Genomic DNA, 24834 nt, shown 5'->3' with positions numbered 1-24834 from the left:
CAGTATATATATAGGTGCGTATGCACTCGACACTTTCCGCGTCAGATGTCCGAAAGTAATAGCAAAGGTTGGAGCAGATGGTGTTGGTGATGATGATGATGATTGTTGATGATGGTGTTGCGGATAAGCTGGCTTACACGTCTCGTTTGTGATTTTGAGACGATGGCGATCGTAGGTAAAGCAGTGTATGAGTGCGTGAGCGCGCATGTGTGTATAAGAGAGAGAGAGAGAGAGGGGGGGGAGGGAGGGAGACTGAAAGATGGAGAGAGAGAGGGGGCTTCACTCAAACTCGGGTTTCAGACGAGCGTTTGTACGTTACCATTACTACCGCATGTACGTTATCATATACTACCGTTATCATATACTACCGTTATCATATACTACCGTTATCATATGCGCACATTTACGCACCGCATGATTTCAACGCACATTACTTGCTCAAAACTAATTGTACGCATTGCGTCATACACAAGTGATGAAATTTCCTATACCCTAGGCCTCTGAGTCTGAGGTGGGGCTGTCTAAGGATTCATAAATCTGTAAACATACGTGATTAATTTTAATTTTCTTCGTGTTTGCTGTGATATCAGCTTGTACCTGTATGCCTACAGCGGCCTGTGAAATCTTGCAATGGTCACGTTGCCACTGTACAAGTGACGGTAGCTATGGTACAACTTGATTCAGCATATATATATATGTATTGCGTAAACATAAATTAATCTACTTTTGGCGTTTAGGTGGGGTGAGGCGTGAGAAGTATATATTATAATGTTGAAATACAAGTGAAGTGACGCATCACGGACAAGTTTAGAGCGCGCGTCTTGAATGATTGTAGCGTGTGGAGAGGCTAGAGGCTATATATTGTAAACTGCGTAGGAGTTTTCGCCTGATGACTCTACAGTATCATGCGTTTTTACTATATTACTATACTATGCATAATAAATCAACGGACCATGAGTTCCCATGTCACAGTAGTGTTCTAGACGGCTGTTACCCTTCATCCCCTTCCATACTTTCGAAAACAAGCCTACTCTAATATTTAATGGGCGGGGCAGTCTTTATAACGTCCCAATATCGATTTTTATTCAGTATAAATTCAACTTGTTCAGCTAAAGAGCTTACATAATTGTTTCAGGAATACATTTTCGTAAGATTATAAAATTTTAGACATCCACTCATGGATGCATTACATAGATTTCTGTATAGTAACGCGAATAAATATACTTTTAAGCCTGCAGAACGATGGGATAGCGTGGGCATCGCGGCGAAAAAACACAATATACAGTTTATCAACATTAGATACCCGCTTGGAAACCTTGAAGATTCACGTCAATCATGTAAATCAAAGCGACTTTTCGCAGAACCGCACCCCATGACTATAACTTCACCGCTAATTCGTTTTCATTCCGATGCAAAATCGGAGCTACGATGCGCGCGTTTCTGAGTGATGAATGCGCAATTTTTCAGGCAAATCCGTGAACACGCTCCAGAGTGGATGAACGTAATCGTCCCGTGCAGTAAATGCGATGTGTCGATGGCATCGCTAATGCAACCTAATCAGCACGTTGAGTAGAGTATTAAGTATAATTTATATACATGTCTATCTCTGGCTACTAATTGACTGGATATTCAGACGCCTACAATGCACCCTCTGGGCTTTGCCTGAATGAGCTTTACAGAGATAACTGTCTCTTGATATACACACACATGCGTGCACACACGCGCTCACACGCCCGCGCGCACACGCACGCGCGCACACATGGACAAACATATACGAATCGCAGCAGTAATACCAATACGACTGCTCGAACAGAAATGGTTTGTGTCAGAATCACACGCCAGTACTGTCTCAGGGAATTCTGATACACATTTTTTCGAATTTTTGCTAAATGAAGGCTTATTATTAAAAGGACTCATTTAAACGGTTTCAGTAGCATGTCGTAACTGCATGCTGTCATTTACTGGCATGGGTTCATCAATCAGCTATGGGATTTAAGTGGTCGTTGTCGACAATTAACATCTCGATCCGTTCCAATTTGTGCCACGTACAATGTACACAGGTGACAGAACGGCTTCACCCAACAATTCTTACGTGGTAAAGTTGGAACTCGTACGTTATGTGAAGTAACCTATGAATGAGAACATCGCGTAAGGTTTTTTCACACAGTCTCATGGGTTAGTTGCATAACGTAAATTTAATCCGCCAAACAAGTTAAATCCGCTAACAAAGTTACCTCTCGGGGGAGAATAAACATTTTTTGGTGAAGGTTATCGTAAAACACAATGCCCCTAATAGATATGGTAATGCATCATGTTGGTGAGATTTCAGTAAATATACAGATAATACCGGAGAGATTTATGTTTGATTTCTGCCATATCATGCTACGTGTGAATATTCCCCTACCTAGTTAACATTGAGATTTGTAAATCTGCGTAGATCACGCAATTTCATGATTAAATATGTGGCACCTAGCGAGGAATAAGTTCCATGTCCAACAAGAGCAATCAGCAAACATGCACGCCGCGTTTCGATTACATTTCGTTCGAAAATAGTTAACAGTTATTTTACAGAGTGGAAATGTCGCTGGAGATTCAGCATGTCGTGTATAGTAGCTTTCAGATAACATACACCCAGCAGTGGCGTGTCCTGGATTGCACAAATCAAAAAAACTGCTCTGTACATTAACCCTTGATCTAATTTTCACCAATTGGAGCATCGCTCGTCACAGCAGCCAGTGCTGATACACGCATTTCACGTCTTTTTCCACGTAAAAGTGGCGACGAAGCCATCTACCAACTAGGTGACACAACAAGCCAGATTGCTCGTGACTCGACCAAGAAAGCACCCTCTATTAACACGACCAACGCGACAGTGGTCTAGTTGGCGTTGCTTAGTCGTGGTGGCACCAACTAGCAGGTGTGGCGCGTAAATGGGTTTGGCCTGGACAGGATTTCCGTTCTTTCATTCGGTTTGGTTAGCATAATTATGTCTGTCATGGTCTGACACTCGATCGTTTTTTCACGTGTCCGGGATGTGGCAGATCGCCTAACAGTCCGATCTGGGATGCATCCGTCCATCCCTCCCCCCTCCCCTGCTGCTGCGTTGTAGTGCGGCGAGCTGATATACAGCAGTCTGAGCACGTTTGTGATGATTCCTGCGGGCTCTTCTGACATTCGCGTCCTGCCTCGGTTTATCGTCCCGCGCATACTAGTCCCGCTTTTAGACATGTCGTAGCAAATCGCTCTCACTCACTCACACCTGCCTTGCGCTGCTGCTTTCTATTGCTTTGGGTCAATGCCGGTATATTTCATGCCGCTAAAGTTCCCTGCATGACCGCAAAAGACAACTGGCAATAATTTGCAGTTCACTTATTGATCGAGGGATGGGATCTCTAACGTCAGAAACTCGCGAAAATGATTTGTACTCACCTTGGCTGCCGTCCTTAGCCGTAAAATGTTGAAGAGTGGAAGATCATATTTGGTATACAGGTAGATTCCATCGTCAGTTGCATTATTGCCGTCGTTGAGTAGCAGTGTCTGATCCGTTCATTTATTTCTCGTTTTTTTCTAATAGACGTTTTTCGCATATAGCAGATCAACAAAATAAAAAAAAAACGAGTCGATGAATTGTGCTCAAATTTTCCATGTGGATGAAATCGATTAATATTACTCTCCTTCACAAAGCGAATGTTTGTATTTTATAATTCGTACATGATATTCCGATATGCAAATATCACCGCTTAATTTCCTGATATATTTGCATATTACTCAATTCAACCGCTAAACATGTTTGATGTGCAAACATGCCTAATTAGAAGCGTACACGGTGGCGACCGGATAAGTATGCGTGGTATAGCGCAGCACTGTCAACATGCTTATGAATAATACTACTTTCATCCATAGGGATTGCATCTGCTAATTATGCTTGTTAATTTATGCACAAGCGTGCAGTTTATAGATTCTGGTATTGACGTAAATCCAAGCTCTTCGCGTGTGCTTGCAGCGAAGAGGATTTGCGATGAGGAATAACGCCAGGAGTAGGAGATCTCAAGGGCCACAAATGACCCCTTTACTTGTGTAAACTAGTAGATTATTGATCGCCCTTTGGTCCCGCGCTAAATTGCTTATAAGTACCTGTACTGCGCCGAGGTTCCTACAGCGCCGAGACGCCTAACGAACTTCTCGCTGAACAGTGATTACTGACGCACATGCTGTCGTGTGGCCACGTGTGGCATGATTACGACTATCATTCTGCCTTGGAAATGATCTTTACTATTTAAGCACGTATGCGTGCTGCGCACTCGTATCAAGCTTGCATATTTAACGAGCTGCTGAAGTAGTTTCACGCCGGTGCTTACGTGTAAGGATTTTATTACGGTAAGGATTCTATTTCGGTAATCGACGCATATATAGAAGGAAAGAGCCTTAGACGTTTCATTCTAGAACTCCGCTACACTACGTTACACTAATAAAAACAACCGAAATGAACATGCGTGTTCGGGCGAACGTGTTCCGCCGCATTTTCGAGTAAAATCAAAGCACAATGCACGAGCAGTTTAAACCGACGTGGGAGAGTGATATCAAAAAAGGGAATTATACGGGAAATCCATTAATGCTGTTGCGAAGCTCGCACACATGCTATACTATACGCTTCATGTAGCGGTAAGTGAAACGCTATTTTTACGGTACGATCCACACCGCGGAGCATGAATCGTGACTCGATTTTACAGCCAACATGCGGCCAATTCAAGTGTCGTGTTTGATTGCGCAGTGTTAGAAAGCGAGCGACACCGCGGAATATACGTGTTATTTTTAATGGTTCTGCCGAGCACGCGCCCTGTCAAGACATACTGTGGTCAATATTTATACAGAACGAGCTTCTGTGATGAAAAGAAGACCTTCTTTCTCGGTTTAAAACGAAATCGCAGTGGCTCAACATGTGCGCAGTAATCTACGGTATATCCTGCCCCGCACACGCGCAATGAAGGGAATCATGTGTTTAGCGATGAAACCCGTACAGATGTGTCGTTTATATATCCGCCGCTTAACCGTCGGAAAGCCACACCGGAGACATGCTCCGCGTATGTACATCATCCGCGCGACTATCGGCTGGGCCATTACGTAAGTTACTGCGCCCCTGACACCGCCCGCCGCACAGACAGACGTACACCATGCATGCATGCACGCGCACTCTGTATTCACACACACACACACACACACACACACACACACACACACACACACACACACACACACACATGAGTGAGTGAGTGAGTGAGTGAGTGAGTGAGCGAGCGAGCGAGCGAGCGAATGAGCGAGTGAGTGGGACAATAACCCATTGAGTACGATTTTATGATTTATCGGGATATCTGCTATGGCCCGATAGCAAGATGATACTTTTTGTTTCAGTAACAACGGATCGAAATTCGCACGAAGCGAGTAGAGAGTGGCGAAGATCTGATTTAATAGACGCAAATGGCTACAGACATTTTGTTGATTTCTTCCCGGTGCTGTGATCTACATTAGACGATCGATCGAGCGCGCAGGCTGAATTCACCCGACGCACTTGTAATTCGTTGTCCGTTCGGTGCGTCAGAAAGCGAGTGTTGGCTCGAGAAGTACTGGCAGCGTAGCAACACGCCGAATGACACGCTAGGTGGCAGTGCTGTCAACGGTTAAGCATCCACCATTTAGCAGGCCGCTTGTGTCGTCAACGCCTTAGATGAGACCGAATTGAGCGTGAATCTGGAGAGCGTAGATCTATACCAGTCACATTACACGTAAGATACATAATTAAGGGGAATTATTATATATTATTGTAGTTGTGGTGAGATAGCAAGCAAACCCCCGCATTGTTACCTTACATAAAATTCGCAAATCATTGAGGGCCGTCACAATGAGACAAGGATTTATGACGTGCGCCAATATAGATGCAAATATAGATATATTGCGAAAAGTCAGATAACTGACCGGCACACGGTGATATTTTTCCTTCACGGTACATATAGCGCAATACTTCGAGTGGATGCTCTTTCTTATGAGAACAGCTTTATTAACTACCGCATCTCCCCCGTGATCCCGGAGCCTTGGCAGTGGATTAAATACTGCTCAAAGACTTGCTTATCGCAAGCATTATTGATCAACTGCACGCAGAAGTGTTCTTGATCAGATAACGCGTTGATATCGAACAGCCTGATCAGCTTTAGCGATGAAATTGAAAACAAATTACTAAAAACAAACGCAATAAATATGGTAAATTGGTATTTCTTCGAACTCAATCTTTTGTATTGCACATGTCCGAATTAAAATTTATTCTGTTAACGAAATACCATGTAATCAAATCTCGCATGAGTTAACTGAATCAACGCCTGCTTTTTCAATGCATAATTTGGATTTATACCTAACTAGGACCATTGTTCTACTCCAGGCGGATTTAAATATAATATTTATCAAGCGCTAGTTTAGTTCTTATCGTCAGAATCAGCCATGGCATTTTAACGGACTCGATGAAGTAACCCCGATGGTAATTATAACGACTTCTCAAGACATAATGCGCACGAAAATGTGGTCTAATAATAATGAGATGAAGTGAATTACCTATACAAATTGACAAAAGTGAACGATTCTAGTCATCTGCAATAAATCTGATACATTACTAATGAAATAATACGTGAAAATAAGAGTGTGCATTAGCAAATGCAATTCCTACAAATTGCTGTAATTAATTATTATCCTATTCAGGAAAAATTAGCTTTTATTGTGCTCCCTTACGTAATGTGATGTGAGATCATAATCTCTCGAAGCTGTTAGACATGATATATTACATCTATCTTAAACACTATCTAAACTGAATATAATAACAGACTCATCAATGTACAACAGTAGTGTGCAACGTAACTTTGTCACAGGCTCACCTACCGTTGTTTATAACACACGGACGGTAAATGTGCTGCTTTACTAATATCAGGAGTGCACAAATAGAGAATCTCTATTCATATACAGCTGGTGATATCACCTGCACTAAAGTAGTCCCTCTCCAAATATCAGCTTCAAACAACGTTTCGAATAATGATTAATGCGCCTCCTTGTCTCTAATGTAACGATGGTGACATGTGTCATTCATGCTGTCAGCGTATATAAAGTATCGCTAATCCATTGCTCTTACTTACAGTGTTACACTATGATCTAGCTGCGCCCTGCAATCTAACAGCTTATCGTGCTGCTGCGAACAGCCCTCGCCTAGCACCGCGTCGCTACCCGCGCTAAAGGGCCACATGATGATTATGCGCGAAACATTGAGCCACGCGGTCATGAATATGGACGCGGCAAATCGAGCATGCCACCTGAAGCCACACACGACACATATGCGCCGCCATCACATTCAGAACGGCGTCGGGTATTGCTTTTGTAAGTTGCCAGGGGCATGCATGCATGTACAATCAGCATATGATCGGATTAGAAATGCGTACAGCTGAGCGACGTCGTCCAGATCTATCATAGCCTACCGGCGAGAACATCACACGCTGCATGTCGGCGTCGTAAGTGCCAAATCGATGGTCGACGAAGCTCAGACAAGGCGCGTGTGTTTCCATTAGGATGATTCATTGGCGATCGTGGACGAGCGGAGCTGCGTAGCTTATTACTCGTACTGCAGGTACACTGATGTCGTCATCGTAGTAAGAGCGCGTCTAACATCGAAATTAGTAAGCACGTGTAATTTACGACACTGCGTTCCTAACGTAGTTGTCATGTCGATGATTGTATTAGGTTCGAAAGATGGCACGCGTATCCGCTAGGGTATAGGTGATTGTGACATGTTGGCATGGTCAAACATCTAGATTTGTTCTATTCTGTTTAATTGACGTACTTGTTGAAAGCGTTAAACACATCTAAAAATAAAATTTTGTCGTGATGTGCCAGAGCGTGTACTAACTGGCATGCCCCCTTTCCACATTCATAATCCATTATGATCAACCGCATGCATTTCCTATGGGGAGCGCAGGGGTCTTCAAGGAATGTAATTCAGATTAGGAAAATATATCAAGATGATAAGGAAGACCTCGCCTAAATGGCCTAGCAGAGTACACGAGTAGCAATCGTGCATTATAACATGCCTTGTGCCATTACGAAGCTAATGCATTTGTCAGCGGCGTTCGTGCGTGCATTCATTTATTCATTGCGAACTCTACTTCCTCGTTGACATCGATCGACAAATACCCATTCGTTGTGGACGTCGCCTTTACAGATTCCGACAGTTAACGACATCGTTCTAAATACTTTTGTTAATTCGATCTCAACACAACGATTACTTTGTCGGAACACATTTATTGATATTAGCATGCGTTGTACACAATTAATTTGCGGCACCTATCCCCCGTGAGCGCGCAGAAAAAAAACCACTACTTCGTTGCTGTCACTGATCCAGTGCCATTGCATTCGCATGGCTGCATGTTTCGGTAGACATATCGTCGTAAGGATGTGCAGGGACGGACAATCTAGTTATCGCGTGGGGTGCAAGCGGGAAACATATATCATCACAAGTCAGGTGGGACATAATGTCACATCTGTTGACACATAGTACGTAAACACACTAACACATGTACACGCACGCACGCACGGCACGCACGCACGCACGCACGCACCCACACACACACGTATACATACATACATACATACAGCGAGAGAGAGAGAGAGAGAGAGAGAGAGAGATATAATAAAGCATGAGATAGAGAGACAGAGAGAAAGAGAGAGCGAGAGAGAGAAAGAAAGATTAAATGCACGAGGAAAGAAACGAACAGCAGCCGGCTGGATTAACTGACGGATTCATATGTGCACGCGCGTCTGAATGCCTTTGGAGACAGGTATATTAGATGGCGAATGGGTGCAAGGACAGATAGACAGGAATACAGACAGGCATTCAGGCATACAGACAAGCAGTCAGGCATACAAACAAGCAGTCAGGCATGCAGACAGGCATTCAGGCATGCATGCAGGCAGTCAGTCGGCTGGTCAGCCGGTCGGCTGGTAGGTCGGTCAGGCAGGAAGGCAGGTAGGCAAACAAACAGACCGATAGACAGACAGACAGACAGACAGACAGACAGACAGACAGACAGACAGACAGACAGACAGACAGACAGACAGACAGACGGACGGACGGACGGACAGACGGACGGGAAATGGAGGGACAGACAGACAGACAGATAGACAGACAGACAGACAGACAGTCAAACCGACCGACCGACCGACAGACAGACAGCCAGCCAGCCAGACAGACAGACAGACAGACAGACGGACGGATGGATGGAGGAATATACAGACAAACAGACAGACATACAGGAAGACAGACAGACAGACAGACAGACAGACCGACCGACCGACCGACCGACAGAGAGACAGACAGACATACATACAGACAGACAGACCGACCGACCGACAGACAAACAGACAGGCAGACAGAAAGACAGACAGAAAGACAGTAAGACAGACAGACAGACAGACAGACAGACAGATAGACCGACAGACAGAAAGACAGAATAACAAACCGACCGACAGACCGACAGACAGACAGACACACAGATAGATAGATGATTGATTTATGATCGTTTGTCGAATGTTGCAGGTGAGTTGATTAGAGCTATGCGCCGGCTATCGGGTGCTGTCTACTGGAGTCTACTTCTCATTCATCTGTCACACATATGGGCGACGCACAGTAAGTATATCATACTTATTTATTTGTTTATATATTTAATTATTTATTTATTTATTTATTTATTTGTTTATTTATTTATTTATTTATACGTGAGAGAGAGTGTGTGTACGCGCATGCGGTTACGTACGTACGTGTGTGGGTATGTATGTATGTATGTATGTATGTATGTATGTTCACGACACGACACGACACGACACGACACAACATAATAAAACGTGATAAAACGCATAACTCAGGCATGAATATTTTCGATAATGATTAAAAAGCGAAAGACAGTAAAAAGTCTATATTTTCTTCAATCTGAAATTCGGGTTTTAATCGTGAATCTAGCACAGCGACCTTCCCCTATGTGTGCGTATAATTCAAGTTAGTTCATCAGCAACTGGTCTCATGAGGCAAGAATCATGTTATAAATTTTGCTCCATGCGCCAAAAATCGTGCCAAATCCATTATGGCTGTGAAAACTTGAAGTTCATACAAATGAGATTCCATTTCAAACATGAAGAAAGACCCTCATTAATAGCAAAGATAGTAATGTAATCAATTTTACTTTACGAATATATACATTAGGTTGAAATCGCTTCATTCTCTGCTGGCAATTATTACGTCGAGCCAGTTTATGTTGCTATATTATTTTGACCTACGCCACGTTTGACAAGGTACTATTTTCCAGTCATTTTGAACTAAATATCGTCACATTGCATGACGATTGATATTATTACGTGATGGTGTGTATAGCGTTGTCACATAATTATGTGTTATCATTTTAACGTTGCAGCTTATATGCGTCCGTGTTACAGTCGAGCAAAAAAATGGATTTTCGGTCGTATGTATATTAGCCATTAAATGTCTGATAATGATAAATAATGTAGTATTATAGTTGATACCGACGTGCATATAGCCTCTACAGCTGCCATATGAGATAATCGATAGCTTGTCCGTGCCATAATATTGCCCACCATTATTATGCCACTATACATGGTTTTCAAGGCATATTGCGGCCTATTGCGGTCTTCACGGCATATCGCTATGCAATATTCTTCGTTCAATTCCTAAACATTTGACAGCGACTGCGTTTGATATTGGCTTGAGTGAACAATTAGCATCACGCCACTACATCACCGCGATTATTTCTGCATTTATTTAGATAAAAGTATAATTCCTTGTCACAGTAAGCTTTATTATATCAGGAGAAATATAACCTACCTTTGAGATCAAGATCCAATTCAGACACGGTGCTACGGAGACAGGCTGCTCTATGTGGGTTCAAGATGGATAGCCAGCTGTAGCTATTATCAACAATAGTAGCTAAACAATGTTAATCTACTATTACATTAATTGCATGTACTCCATCTCAAAATTTAGGAAAAAAAGACCTCCGATTTTTTAGATGCAGGTATGTATTTGATGTTCAAACCGTCAGCAGACGCCGCCGTCATTGCTATTAGATGATTACTCGTGATCACTAACGTATCCACTTCACTTTATAGAACGAAATTATAAATTGAAAAACAATTGTTGGGGTGGACGGTCGAGTGTTGGTACTCTGGTTGGCGTCATGACTACAAGTTGAGGTTAGGTAAACTAAACACGTGAGTACAGCTAATAAGTATTTACAGCATCTGATCACAGCGTGAACGGTGCTCCATTAATTTGTAATTGCAGTTAGTAATCGCTACTTCATGGTGCGAATTGTCAAATAACGCAGTCACGATCGCCGCAGGAAATATCAGCTAACTTTTTGGCCATGTTGATCTATGAAAGGTTGTCCGTGGCTGCAATATGTCAGATTACCTATCGATCTTCGCTATAAACGACTAACAAAGAACTCGAACGTGTAAATGAGTGTTGATAATAATCAGTTATGTGTGCCTAATGTATATTAAATTGCATTAGATAAAAGGATATATATATATCACACACACACACACACACACACACACACACACACACACACACACACACACACACCGGCACTAATTAGAATGTAAGCAAATATCATTATCATTAAACAAATAGCCTGGCGCGCATCCGTACGCGTACAGCTATAATTAGCTATCCATATAATATTTGGCTTGTGGGATTTCATCCACCACGTGAAAGACAGTATTCCGAGCAGTTTCAGTTCTCGGTTGTTATCCTTAGCACGGCCGATCTGTACATGAGATAACGTTTGAATAATTCTGTATTCTTGATTGTTGTACCTATTTCAGATCGAGTCTCTCGACGCTCATGTCTATATGCACTTAATTATCGCATATTCGCCCCCCTTTTCCATTCCGATTGAATTCGTCAACTTTTATCACAAGTGAAGTCATATTATTGCCATGAACACCGATGATTCATCTCCTCACTTCCTTCCTTAAAATGCAGACGTGATGTATATTATTACATTTACGTACATCTACATGCCAATAATTTTAAACTTTAACAGAATTTGCCATGATGGTAGCGTTATGCACATTGAGATGTAACCATTTCTCTAAAATCATTTTCAAAGTCAACGCCTTACACAATCGCTTCAGAATTCACACTCCATATCGAAATCGGTTAATCTACTTCACACAAGGGACGAGTCTGGTCGTCCGTGCTTGCCAGACAGGCTTGTTCAGCATGTCGTTCACACCTCTGCCAATTGTCGTAAATCAAACACTGCAATTGTGCGTATTGGGTTGGCTGGTTTCCCCGCCCTGCGAATGTTAGGAAAAATCGACTTGCTGGCCGATAGCAAAACCGTGCGATTATTTCCTTTTATTTCAGACATTCGTTTACAGAATTGAGATAGTTCTCGATTTGTAGGCGTCTTAGTAAACTAATAGGGGTCGTCATCTTTTTCATTGAAATTTCTACCGTCTTTACACGGCGTAAGATTACTTATTTGGAAGTATTTGCGCTCAAGCTTTTAGACACTAATTACATAATTAATTAATTACATTAGACATTGCTTACTAGTATACACGATATAGAATACGTTTGGCATTAGAACACATAAACACATGTCTCAGTTACGGCCAGTGCTGAGGGATCAGCCGACTACACGTTTCCTCTTTCATCCTGTTGTATCTCTCTTACTACATGAATTATAGTAGATATCTTTATCTTACATAACTCTTACTCCAATAAATTAGAGGACGCAGATATGTGAAACTCAACTTCCACGTTTATTCCCCGAATCAGGAGTCCCTCCACCTGGCAAAACGATATATGAAAACAATAGAACACTACTGTAACGTGTGTTTTACACATGTTCATTGAATTAGTAATCGTAGATAGATTTAGTTGTACATAGAAGCAGGGTTCGGCGTTTAGCATACAGATGAGAAATAGTTAGGTTATGCAGTTTCTAGGGTGATTGTGAAATGAGGGGAACGGTTGGAACTGGACAGAACGGGTGACATGTGCGCTCAAGATGTAGGGAGTTTTGGGCGAATATATAGGGAGAGATGTAATAGGAAGGGAGGGGAGGTTCGGGTTCTGGGCGCGGAGCTGAGCACACGCGCGTATGCGCGTGTGCGGCGTTCTTTGTCTCTTTGTGCGATGCGACGACACTGTGTCTGCGTTATTAAAGTTTATTCCGGTTACTACAACAAGTTTTGACTTTATACCTTCATTCTACTGGTTACACTACACATCCGTTTACAGACATTCCTCTCGTCGTCGTTCTAATTGACGATTTTTCTCTTGTTTATACTTTCGTTTATCCTCGATTTATACAATAATGCTGGCAGATATAAATCATGTGTTCATGTTTCGCGTGACATCACTGCCAGACACGTAATGTTGCTACTAACCTCTAGTAGGCTCTACTGTTAATATTGTATCCACAATCCTGCACGTTGTTCCATCATTCGATAGTTTGATGCGAAATCTTATATCCGGGCTTATGTCTCGCGCGATAATTTTTTTGTTGATTGATCCTACTAAGACTAATTAGGTGGTTAATAGCGGTGCACCTCGTTATCTGTAGTACGAATGTTACATACCGTAATCTCAGTTGTCTGTGCCTATGGGGCGAGGCGGATGTTAGTGTTTGCCTACTGTTTTATAACGGACGCTTTAATACAAAGTCAAAAACAAGGTGCAAGCAAGTATTCTATACTTAACACGGATAGCTGTAGAATGCAGTAAGAGATATAAATAAAAAATATCCGCAAGTAGACACTACCTGTTTCTATGCTTAATTTAGCAAGTGTGTCAGATTTAAAATATTTAAATACAGGAACACTATAGAGGCTTACTCACGCCTCAACACACACACACTATCCATGTTTGAGCGCCCAACCGTATTTTGTGAGCTAGGTTGTTGCCCTTAAAGGAAGACTTAATGGTGCTTTATGAACGCGTAGTATTGTAAAAGCAATTTCATACATGATTAAACAGTCTGGTAAAGATTTACCGTGGGTACGCCCTGAGGTTGAAGTCATAATAATTTTGATGTCGAACAAGTGCAACAGCAAATTGATTTTCGCCCTTAATTTATTTATAATATTTGTCTAAATTGCGCTCGTTTATATTTTTCCATGCGCGTCTAAGTGTACTTCACCTTGTAAACAGTCGGCGGGCTTAGTCTGATTGCATAACTGTGTTCTATAATATTAGCCCGGGAATGGTTTTGGGAATTGTTCAATGCCAGCTACGCTATAGCGATGTTAGTTTTGCCCATCGGTAGAAGAGCCTGCGTACATCTGCGAAATTGTGATGCCGCCTTTAGGTCGGGAATTAACACGATACTTGGCAATGAATCCTCATTTTAACGACGTAGGAAGCAGTGCGCGCTAGGAAGTCCAGGTGCATATGCTCTCCCACATATACACGCACGCACACACGCACATACGCACGTACGCGTGTGCACACGAACCCTCACTTGCATGCACGCACACACGCACGCACTTACGTACGTGCGTGCGTACTCGTGTGCGCACTATCCCGCACTTGCATGCAAGCACACACGCACGCATGTAGACACGCACTCACATGCGCACGTACGTACGTATACGCACATACGCACGGATGCACACTTGCACGCACCCACGAAAATGAAAACCACAACTGCTATCAATACCGAATATCCCTCCCACCACTACCACAACTACCGTCGTCAGTACCACCACCGCTACCGCTACCGCCACCGCCACCGCCGCCGCTGCCGCCGCCGCCACCACCACCACCACCACCGCCACCACCACCACCACCACAACCGCCTCCGCTACCGCTACCACCAACCACACCAAGGATGGATGGATGAGAGAGAGAGAGAGAGTGAGTGTGTGCGTGTGTGTGTGTATCTGTGTTTGTGCACCATGGGATACAAGGAACTAACAACCCGGCTCCCTTAATACGGGAGAGCGGCGAAGGCCGGTACTACAGAGCTAGAAAGACAGAGAGAGGGAGAGAGATATATAAAGAAAACGAAAGAGAGAGAGAGAGATCCTGCCTTACGACATGCCAATACTCTATTTCGCAGAACAATGAGGGAGGAAGCTGTTAAACGCACTGTTGCTCTTTCTTGTCGACAAAGAAATTTCTTTAAACTACGAAGCCACTGTGAACGAATTTGTAATTGTAATTGAATTTAGTAACGCGACGTTACTAGCCCAGAAGGATGATCCTTGAAAAGCCGTTGCAGTAAAGTTAGTACATTCAAAACACTATCACAACCCCGTGGGAGCGCTGCGCTAATTTACTGTGAGAATGCGATACTGTCTCTATACGCAACAATCTTAATCTTGCGCGATACTTTAGAATCCATATGCGTTTGTGTGTTGTAAAATCCTTTATGATTTAAACTTAATCATCGCATATTTTAAATATGACACGCCTGATTAACGCATTACGTGTCAATTATTGGTTTTAATTAAAACAATTTAGACAAGGGAGGGAAAATGTTTAAATGGTTAAGCAACGTTATTTTGAACTGCAATGTAATAATTTTGGTAGATGCATACAAAAATTATTTGAAATTTTAACAAAATCTACATTTGACATGTATAGGTTCTTTCAATGTATACTAATTTCCATTAGGGTTAAAAGTTCAATTATTTGCTAGTGTGTTATTACATTTTTATGTTTCATGAAAATAGCACAGACATAAAACTATGAATGTAGGATGTATTATGTACAAACGATAAAAATTCGTTTTATGTGTACTCTTCTCGCGCATCCCATTTAATTGCTCGACCTTTTTGTCTGATTGGCTGTTCTAGCAGCACCCTAACCCTACAGATACAGTATATGCATTACAACAACGTCCGTATTGCCGGTGCTTTTATTGTCTCGCCAAAACAAGTCGCTTGGATTTCACCATCATTGACCCGTAATCTCACCGCTTTCACAACAGCGACGTTTGCCGAATGCGAGCGTTAAGTCGTTGCGCCTTTGCCGCTGATTGTGAGATTTTAGATTTGGTCACGTAGAACACATATCTTCGACATATAGGCCTCCTTATATATAACACGTATGTTCACGTGTAAGCAGCACTAAATGACGCATTTACCGTGAATATAGGCTACGCGAAGTAGTGCAGGTAATCCGTATATAGAGCTGGCTATCGGACCTGATGGTCTTCTTGTTTTTACGATGATCGTGCCATAACAACTGGTAATGCTCGTTCGCTTTCTCGCGCCAGTTAAAACCTCGTATCGAGCGAACCTCAAGGCATGTCGCCGACTTATCACCGCTTCTCGATTCCGAAGACGTGATTGCTTGTAATGTTCGTTAAAAGAGTCTAGGCCCGAGGAATTAACGATTCGTTCGCGCTCTATAACGGAAGCCAGGTTTTCGTGCTAAGTGTTCGTATAATGGGCTTTTCCCGCGAGAGTGCCCAGCAAAGAAGGCTTCTCGAGCGCTCAGCCACCTCGCGAAGAAGAAATGTCTGGGATTCAGCGACTTACGGCAAATAGGTTTTCTCGAGAACGGGTTGCGATAAACAAAATAAATCACCGCAGTGGGGACGTCACAGTGCACGAACGCGCACTGGTCATGGAAGCGGCACCACACCGACCGTGTCCATGCATCGACGCCCGCCCGCCGTACTACAAGCATGCACGACTCCGACATGCTTGCTTGTACGACCATTGATTTTCCCCTAGCTAACACATGTTTTTCACTCGCGGCACTCCTCTCGCTAGATTGTACTCCGAGCATACAAAGTCGGCAGTGAGCACAGTCCGCCTACACCGAACGCGAAGCCCGTTCTGGATTTCAATCACCGCGGTCAGTGAATCGCTAGAGCGAATAAATCCGGGAGTCGTGCTCCGCTGGTATATAGAGTGTAGCTGCGCGATCGCTGCACGTGTCTCACACTGGCTGGTCCCGCTGAAAAGAACCCGAGCGTGAGGCACGCGCGCACAAATCTTGCTCTCTACATGCGCCTCATAACGGCAGTCGATACATCGGCGATTGTTAGGCGGGAATCAATCGCACAGCGCGGCAAAATCTCTTTCCGTTTAAACCTTCCAAATGCAAGTTATTGACGAGAGAATCCACCAGGCGAAGTGTTGGGTTTTGCGCAGAGGGAAACGTCGCGATAAGAATACATAGTCGCTATACGCGTAAAACCATCTATCTTCTCCCGAAAAAAGCTTTCACGGAGTTATCTGCTAGCGGCAGTCGAGAAGCTGTTGCGGTTTAAAATATTCTTTTCCACTTACATTTTTCTTTTGGTATATAAGAATCTAGGATTATTCAAAGCCAGAGAGCATATTATAGTCGCTGTATTTAGAGCTAACTCCAAAGACGTTATGTCTCACTGCCGGCGAGCATTTTCACCAACAACTGCTTATTACTGCGTCGAAAATCCATAGAGTCCGGAATTCCCTAAGAGTATTGATCCACTGTTTTATTCTCCAGGCGAATTTCTAGCCTGTACTCTTAAGCCAATAATATTAGTTATTTACGGGATGGCTGGCTGACGATCCGCCTCTTACGCAACGATTTAATCTTACTCTCTGTCGTCCAGAAGCAGCGAAAGATGCGAGTTATATGAACTGGGAGAAAATCGCACTGTTATACTCGATAACAAGAAAAGTAGATAGGCAAGGGTTGTACTGCCATGTGCATTATGCTGATACACACAATGATCCCCAGCCTGTAATTTAAAGCCGAGGGTCATTTCATACCTAATATTCACGAAGACATAATGCTCTAATCGAAACATGTCCATTTTGGATTCTTGTTTGACTTCGGTATTTTAATCCACTTGTGTTATGTGCACTCCCGCAATCCTAGTTCTTTCGAAGTTCATTAAACGGGATCTGCTGTTCGCTACGCGTGCGTGATATTCCATCGTTTCTCAATGTTCTCGTAATCGTGTAAAATATTCACCCGGTTTACCGAAATCCCTTTCAAAGATTCACTTGATTAACCATTGAATACATATATACTTTTCATTCGCGAACATTTCTAAATTATGCGGATGACCTTTAATTAACCGGATTATTTTGTGAAAAATATCTCTATCGCGGTACGGACAATCGTACGTATACGGAGTCATGCGTGTCAATAGACGTAGGGCCTACCTTATAATAGAGAGCGTGAGCGTTAAAATGCCTGCAATTCTCTAGCCCCCCAGACACTGTCAAGGCATCACTCATTCGCGTTTTCCGTAACAATTTTCGATGCTTTTTGCCATGACGTTTTATACTACTATATTCGCGCCCGATCACGTAATCCCACGTAATGCATGCGGCTATTTTAACCAATTCTTGGAGAACGTAATGGTACTCCGTCATGATACACCTCGCACCGCGTCCATTTTGAACAATCGGCCGCGCTTAAATTGACTACGTCACGAATTTTCTATGGTGTATATTTGGGAAATTTTGTTGCCATTTTTTTACATGAAAAGTAAGTACTAACGGCAATAAATGTATTGTCAAATTCTTACCTGATATGATTGTTTCTCAACTAGTTAAAAATCCAAAAAACGTGGACGATTTGATATTATGATCCTGACATTAATTGCTTGCTATGGGCTAAGTATGAGTCACGAGTGTATGTTTACATTGCACAATATTATAGTAAGCTAGGAAGTATAATGCAGAAATTTAACCTTAAAAAGTGAACAGAATTACTTACATTTTGTGAAAAGGTGGAATATTTTTTTTACTTTACTATTAACGGGGACGTAATCACTAATCAATACACGAGGCATGTTTTAAACAAATGCATGACGAGGAAGCTTAAAGGCATAATAGGCCCATCGATTATGCAATTTTAACGAATGCTAGAGTAACTGGCACCTTGTGTAGTTAATAAGTACATTACCTTATAGCCAAACGCGTATTAGTTTGTCCAATATCACTGCTGGTTACTAAGAAATGTCTAATTGAAATCCGCAGTCCACGAAATCAGTTGACTGACTTGTTTACAGTTTCGAAACCGCATACTTCGAAACGGGTGTGATACAGATTTATAGTCCACCGGACATTTTCGCACGCATGCAAAAACGCACGCACGCATGCATTTTCGCTCGGCCGTACGCAATGCTAGCGATAGTACAGTACCGTACCTGTATACGTAACAGTAGCTCTGATTGTAATGAACGTGGAATCCACGTACGAATCACGGACGCTCGTGATAATGAAGTAGGCTGTGTTGGGGGCCAACGCTATGGGAGGATCGCGGACTAACCACGGCCACAGACTAAACATGGAAAGCAGACGGCACTACGCGTATTTACGTATATTGGTCAAACGAATACACCTGTGTCTGAAATTGAAGACATGTGGGTACCTGTTCATTAGCACCCACGGTTATTTACTTGTGCCTCAATACCGAGAATACACCCAGAGATACATTCTACTAGCTCATTAGTCGTATATAAGCATCCCAGGACAAACAATTCTCTGCTAAACACCCGTAGCAACATGTGACGTTGCCTAACCGAATTCGAGGCTATTTTGCTTGGCAACCAATTTAGCGTTGGCGCCAGATTACCAGATTTACGGATTTCAATTAGACATTTCTTAGTAATTAGCAGTGATATTGGACAAACTAATACGCGTTTGACTATAAGGTAATGTACTTATTAACTACAGAAGGTGCCAGTTACTGTAGCATTCGTCAACTTTGTATAATCAATGGGCCTATTATGCCTTTAAAAGACACACAGACAGTCGGGCAGATGTGAGGCAATCATCAACAATAGACCTATATTTACTTTTGCATGGAAACAAAACGAAAACATCAGAGGCTCAATCAGTCTCGCTAAATTAAATTATACACATTTCAATCGCCACGCTGGTAATGCTTTAAATTGGCTGCCGTTTGCGGCAAGTAACAACTGTTCACAGTGTGGGGATCGATAACGCCACTGGAATATTCGAATAGTTCTAAAGGTTTTGGGGGCGTTTATCGAAAGATTCCCCAACGTGCATTCGTTAGTGTGCTATAATTTGCAAAGAGAAGTTACGTCTGAAATTGAGATGAACCTATGGTCATCTTCTACAGATCTGTGCGGCAATTACCATCAATGTATTTTCACATACCGAAATAATGAGTATTCCTTTCCTATTTTCTATGTATTTTACAATACCTTTACTGGAAAACGTTATTTAAACTAATCATCGTGTAGTCATGAGACATATACATAGTGAAATTACAAGTTATAATTCAATTCAAACTTTGTATTATTGGTCCATTGACAATTCGCTTACGTATCGTTAGTTACGGCTATGTAGTTAACGCTCGTATGGAAAGCAACGTTTCACGGATCCGTGCAAAAACCTACTTGTACACACGAAGGTTACATATATATATGTAACCTTCGTTATATACGTGCGCCCTACAAGCTGTCCGAGGACTCTCCTAAGAATAATGTGTGAATATTAACTTTCCTATATTCGAGGAGAAGGGATTCCTACAGTATTACTAACGTGTATGAATAAACGCACCGCGTGAATTAATAGATTTTTACATTTATTGTTACTGACAGATAAATGACACACAGTCGCATACTTTATCGAACCTAACTCGAGTGACACGTGCGTGTCTCCATTCAGAACCCCAACAACAATGTAGATCCCTGTCTGACTGCACCAATATCGATTACCGAATTACTAAAACCCTACTGAACTTGCGCTATACCCTTCTTTTAAAATTCGGTATTATATTTCTGTAGATTATGCAAGCTGTGGCGGCTATTATTCTGTCACGCGCATTATCAAGGAAATGTACCTATACATACACGGCGAAATGTCTCACATATTGGCATTAAGGTGATGCGTACAACAACCTGGTCAGCTCAATTTGTGTGTCGTATGCATGAGAGCACTGGCAAGATGCCATTCTATAACGGTCTATCTAAACTTTTTCCAGTTACGGATGGGTATAACCGGCTGGCTAAGCTTCACCTCACATCTATAGACGACCTTTAATATCCGTTCCGATATAGTTTAGTCTTTTGTAAATCTACTCAGATCAAACCCTGGGGATCGGAAAAGACTGAAAAGACGATGGTTTCTTACATGATCAACCACGGCTTGGTTTGGCACTGCCACAGGAAAGAGGTTGACTCTATTGACGTGACACTCATTATTCACGGTCTTAGTACAGCGCGTTTTTTCTATCGACTGTGGGACGGTCAGCGTTCAATATCCCTTGTCTGTAAGCGTTGTATGGGGCGATGGACACGCAATCTGTTGTGCGCGCGTGAGAGGCGGAGTACGAAAAAGAAGGTGGGGGTTCTCTACACTTTCGGGTCTATCGATATAAGTATGTTTTGGTTGTGTAAAAAGAACAGAAATGCAATAAGATATTCAATAACGGATGATACGGCTATTCGCCAGATTAATTAGTTAAAATGCTTATTTAATTTCAATTATTACGGATTTATTCTTTGGGAAAGCTTCATGATCAGCAAAGTAATATTCTCCAGTGGACCTGTGTGCTGTATAGGATATATTTATACATTCTTTGCAGTGTAGAAGGGTTATCGATTCCTTGCATGTAAACGTACGTTCGTGTTGTGCCCTATACTACACACGCACGGCCGAACACGCGGGCTACGAAAGTACGCGTGAACCCCACGCAACGACCAAAAGCTGACCGGTTTGTGCGTATATGCTCTATATCGTGGGGTGGGAGCGTCCGAATGGCCAAAACATAGACCAACACGCTGTCAAAAAGGATGATAAATTAAAACAAGACAAGTTGAGCGCTCGACTTTTACGTTTACTCCATCGATCTTTTGGCGAAACTTTATCAACTCTCTAACTATTTACTTTATTAATTATTCAGCCTCTGAACTAAAGATAACGATGAATCCAGATTCAGTGACAATACCAATCACGGCTTATGTAAAGGTAGGCTGTACGGTGTAAGCTGCAGTAAAGGTAGGCTGTACGGTGTAAGCTGCAGTAAAGGTAGGCTGTACGGTGTAAGCTGCAGTAAAGGTAGGGGCGAGAATATTGTGTCTGACACGGACTCGATCTGCTGGGAGTTTTGCACCGACAGACTAGCCGACCGATTTTAACGTCTGGAGATTCCCATATGATTGCTGCAGTGCTCGGATTGGTTGAGCGGGCGCCTACTATACAACTAATGCGGACCATGAGGTCCACTGGCATAAAGAGGTGGCAACATGGTACAACTATGCAGTTTCTATTTTACTTATAGTTATTTATATTTATTCGACACGCATTCGCGCTACTATGGCTGGAAATTCATTTATGGCATGTAATTATTATATTATAACCACGCTGGCAATAAATACCTATGGCAAAAATCCATATTTTCTCTATAATTTCCTTTAGGGACATTATTATCTATTTTGGTCATATATTAAAAATATCATTTATACTTTTCAAAGAAAATATCGTGGCGTGTAGCCCTAGTTCCCACATATAAGTAATTCTATTACATTATGTATGTATGCATATGCATATATATATATATATATATATATATATATATAATATATTATTATATTATATGTGTGTGTGTGTGTGTGTGTGTGTGTGTGTGTGTGTGTGTGTGTGTGTGTGGTGTGTGTGTGTGGTGTGTCGTGTGTGTGTGTGTGTGTGTGTGTGTGTGTGTGTGTGTGTGGTGTGTGTGTGTGTTGTGTGTGTGGTGTGCGTGGGTGTGTGTGTGTGTGTGTTGTGTGTGTGTGTGTGTGTGTGTGTGTGTGTGTGTGTGTATGTGTGTGTATAATCGTACATTTGTAATATCTATGTGAATAAATGGTAAATCTATTACAGATGCCGACGACAGATGTCGCCAAAACTGCTTATAGAATGTCGATCATCGAGGCCAATATGAGCTGTATATAATAACTCTGGTCGCTATATACCAACCGTTCGTATATAGCGAGCATTGGATCGAGATCGTAAAAGTTTTGTCATACATATGGAATACAGATCTATATTCTAAACTAGAAGATATAGAGTTCTGTACCTTTCTGCGAATTTGCGCACAATTGCGTGCGTGCGGCGGTATTGTGTGTTACAGAGTGTTTAAATGCCATTTACGTTTTGTTATAAAATGAACACTGTGTAATGTCAATGAAATTTCATGTGTGGAATAAAATGCTCATGTTCAATGTCTATTGATTTTGGTTTTGAGTTTTGTATATTATTGTGAATGCACAAATACATAATAAAAACTTTTGTTACTGCTGGTATATCGCTACTAAAGTGTTCATTTGTTCATTAGGTCATATGCTCATTACTGGCTATGTGTGCTTCTCATAATCATAGTTTTATCAATACAATTATTAACGGTAAGTCTCGAAAACACGTCTAACTTATTTCCCCGAGCAAGGCGTGCCATTACAATTTCATACCGTGTTTTCCCAGGATACACCATCGAGTTCGCTGGGTTACTCCTGTTCATTTTCACGCGAATCAAAGTAATAACACGTTCAGTTTAAAAAAATGAAAAGATATAAAAATCTCGAATGAATTTATATGAAGATATAATTTTCTCTAGAGCTTCGTAAAAACTACTTATAGTAATCAAATGTTAGAGTAATAAAATGGTTGGTTTAAGCTACTTCTAGATATCAGAGAGTGTCAAAGACAGCTAATGGCAAGAAAATCGATAACATGTTTTTTTATTAAAGAAACAGGCTATCGGAAGAACAACTTGTCAATGTAATGATTGTTATTAGATTAAAAATGCTACCTCAAAACTTTTAAAGAAGAACAGTCTATATAATAATTGTTATTAAATTGATCATCTTACCTCAAAACTTTTAAAAGAATTTCCCATCGGCTCATTATCTATCACACCATGTGTAGATCAGTAAGAGATGATTCTGAAAGGCGTCTGACTCACAGGTATACGTCCACAAGCAGCTCCGTCCATATTTAGATGTAGGAAAATCTCGAGGCATTTTCGACACATCTTTACCCGCATTTAACATCGGAAAGACCTAAGCGAGCACAATGCAAAAACAACTTCCGCAAGGAAATACGAGCATGCCAGCCCTGGAAGCATTCTGAAAGAGAATTTTTTTCTGTTTGCTGCATGGTGCACGATCGTTCACGCAGGAATTCACGCAAAATCAGCGAAGCAACGAGCAAGTGCTTTCTGTAAGCGATAAACCTACTCATCGTGAGATATGGCTCTGTTCTGTAACGAGCACTTTTTACGAGCTACAAAGAAACTATAGTGCCGATATAGGTATAGCCATATACACGTCGGTATATGTGTATTATATCTGCAAGTGCCCTCTAGCCCGCCGACCAATGTTATAAATTAGAATGATGAAGGATAGGCTGTAGCACGACGTACCGGTGGGAGTATTTCAATTGCAGCCATTTATTTTGCCAATCTCCCTAGTGGGACAGCGTGGAGCTATGAACTTAAAAAACGATGCTATCATAATGAATACTAGCCCGAAAGAAATTCAGTCGCGACATCACGCAACCTGTCAAAATAGCTTCTTCATTAGAACGCTGTCCTTTGTTTCGGCTCCATTGCAGTACGGTGCTTTGAATAATTTTATGTGAAATCACTAATTACAGTGCATTTCAACTAATTATACACGGTAATTCAGCCGTGGATTCGATCGTGCTGAGGCTGATCGTGTGTGTGTGTGTGTGTATGTGTGTTTGTGCGTGCGCGCGCGTGTGTGTATGTGTGTGCGTATGTGTGTGTGTGTGTGTGTGTGTGTGTGTGTGTGT

The 24834-nt window shown here is 42.0% G+C and overlaps 1 long non-coding RNA gene across 1 annotated transcript in view; it reads left to right on the top strand.

Moving 5' to 3' along the window:
• LOC106811497 overlaps positions 1-24834 on the top strand; it is a 61856-nt gene that overhangs the window by 31543 nt on the left and 5479 nt on the right. The window contains exon 2 of the long non-coding RNA XR_001394150.1: positions 9620-9709. This is a non-coding gene — a long non-coding RNA (uncharacterized LOC106811497). The remainder of the gene's footprint in view (positions 1-9619; positions 9710-24834) is intronic.

Source organism: Priapulus caudatus, unplaced genomic scaffold (assembly GCF_000485595.1).
Source record: "Priapulus caudatus unplaced genomic scaffold, Priapulus_caudatus-5.0.1 Scaffold19, whole genome shotgun sequence".
NCBI classification, from domain to species: Eukaryota; Metazoa; Priapulida; class Priapulimorpha; order Priapulimorphida; family Priapulidae; genus Priapulus; species Priapulus caudatus.
The sequence above is the reverse complement of the archived record's forward strand: the minus strand, read 5'-3'. Positions and strand labels throughout refer to the sequence as shown.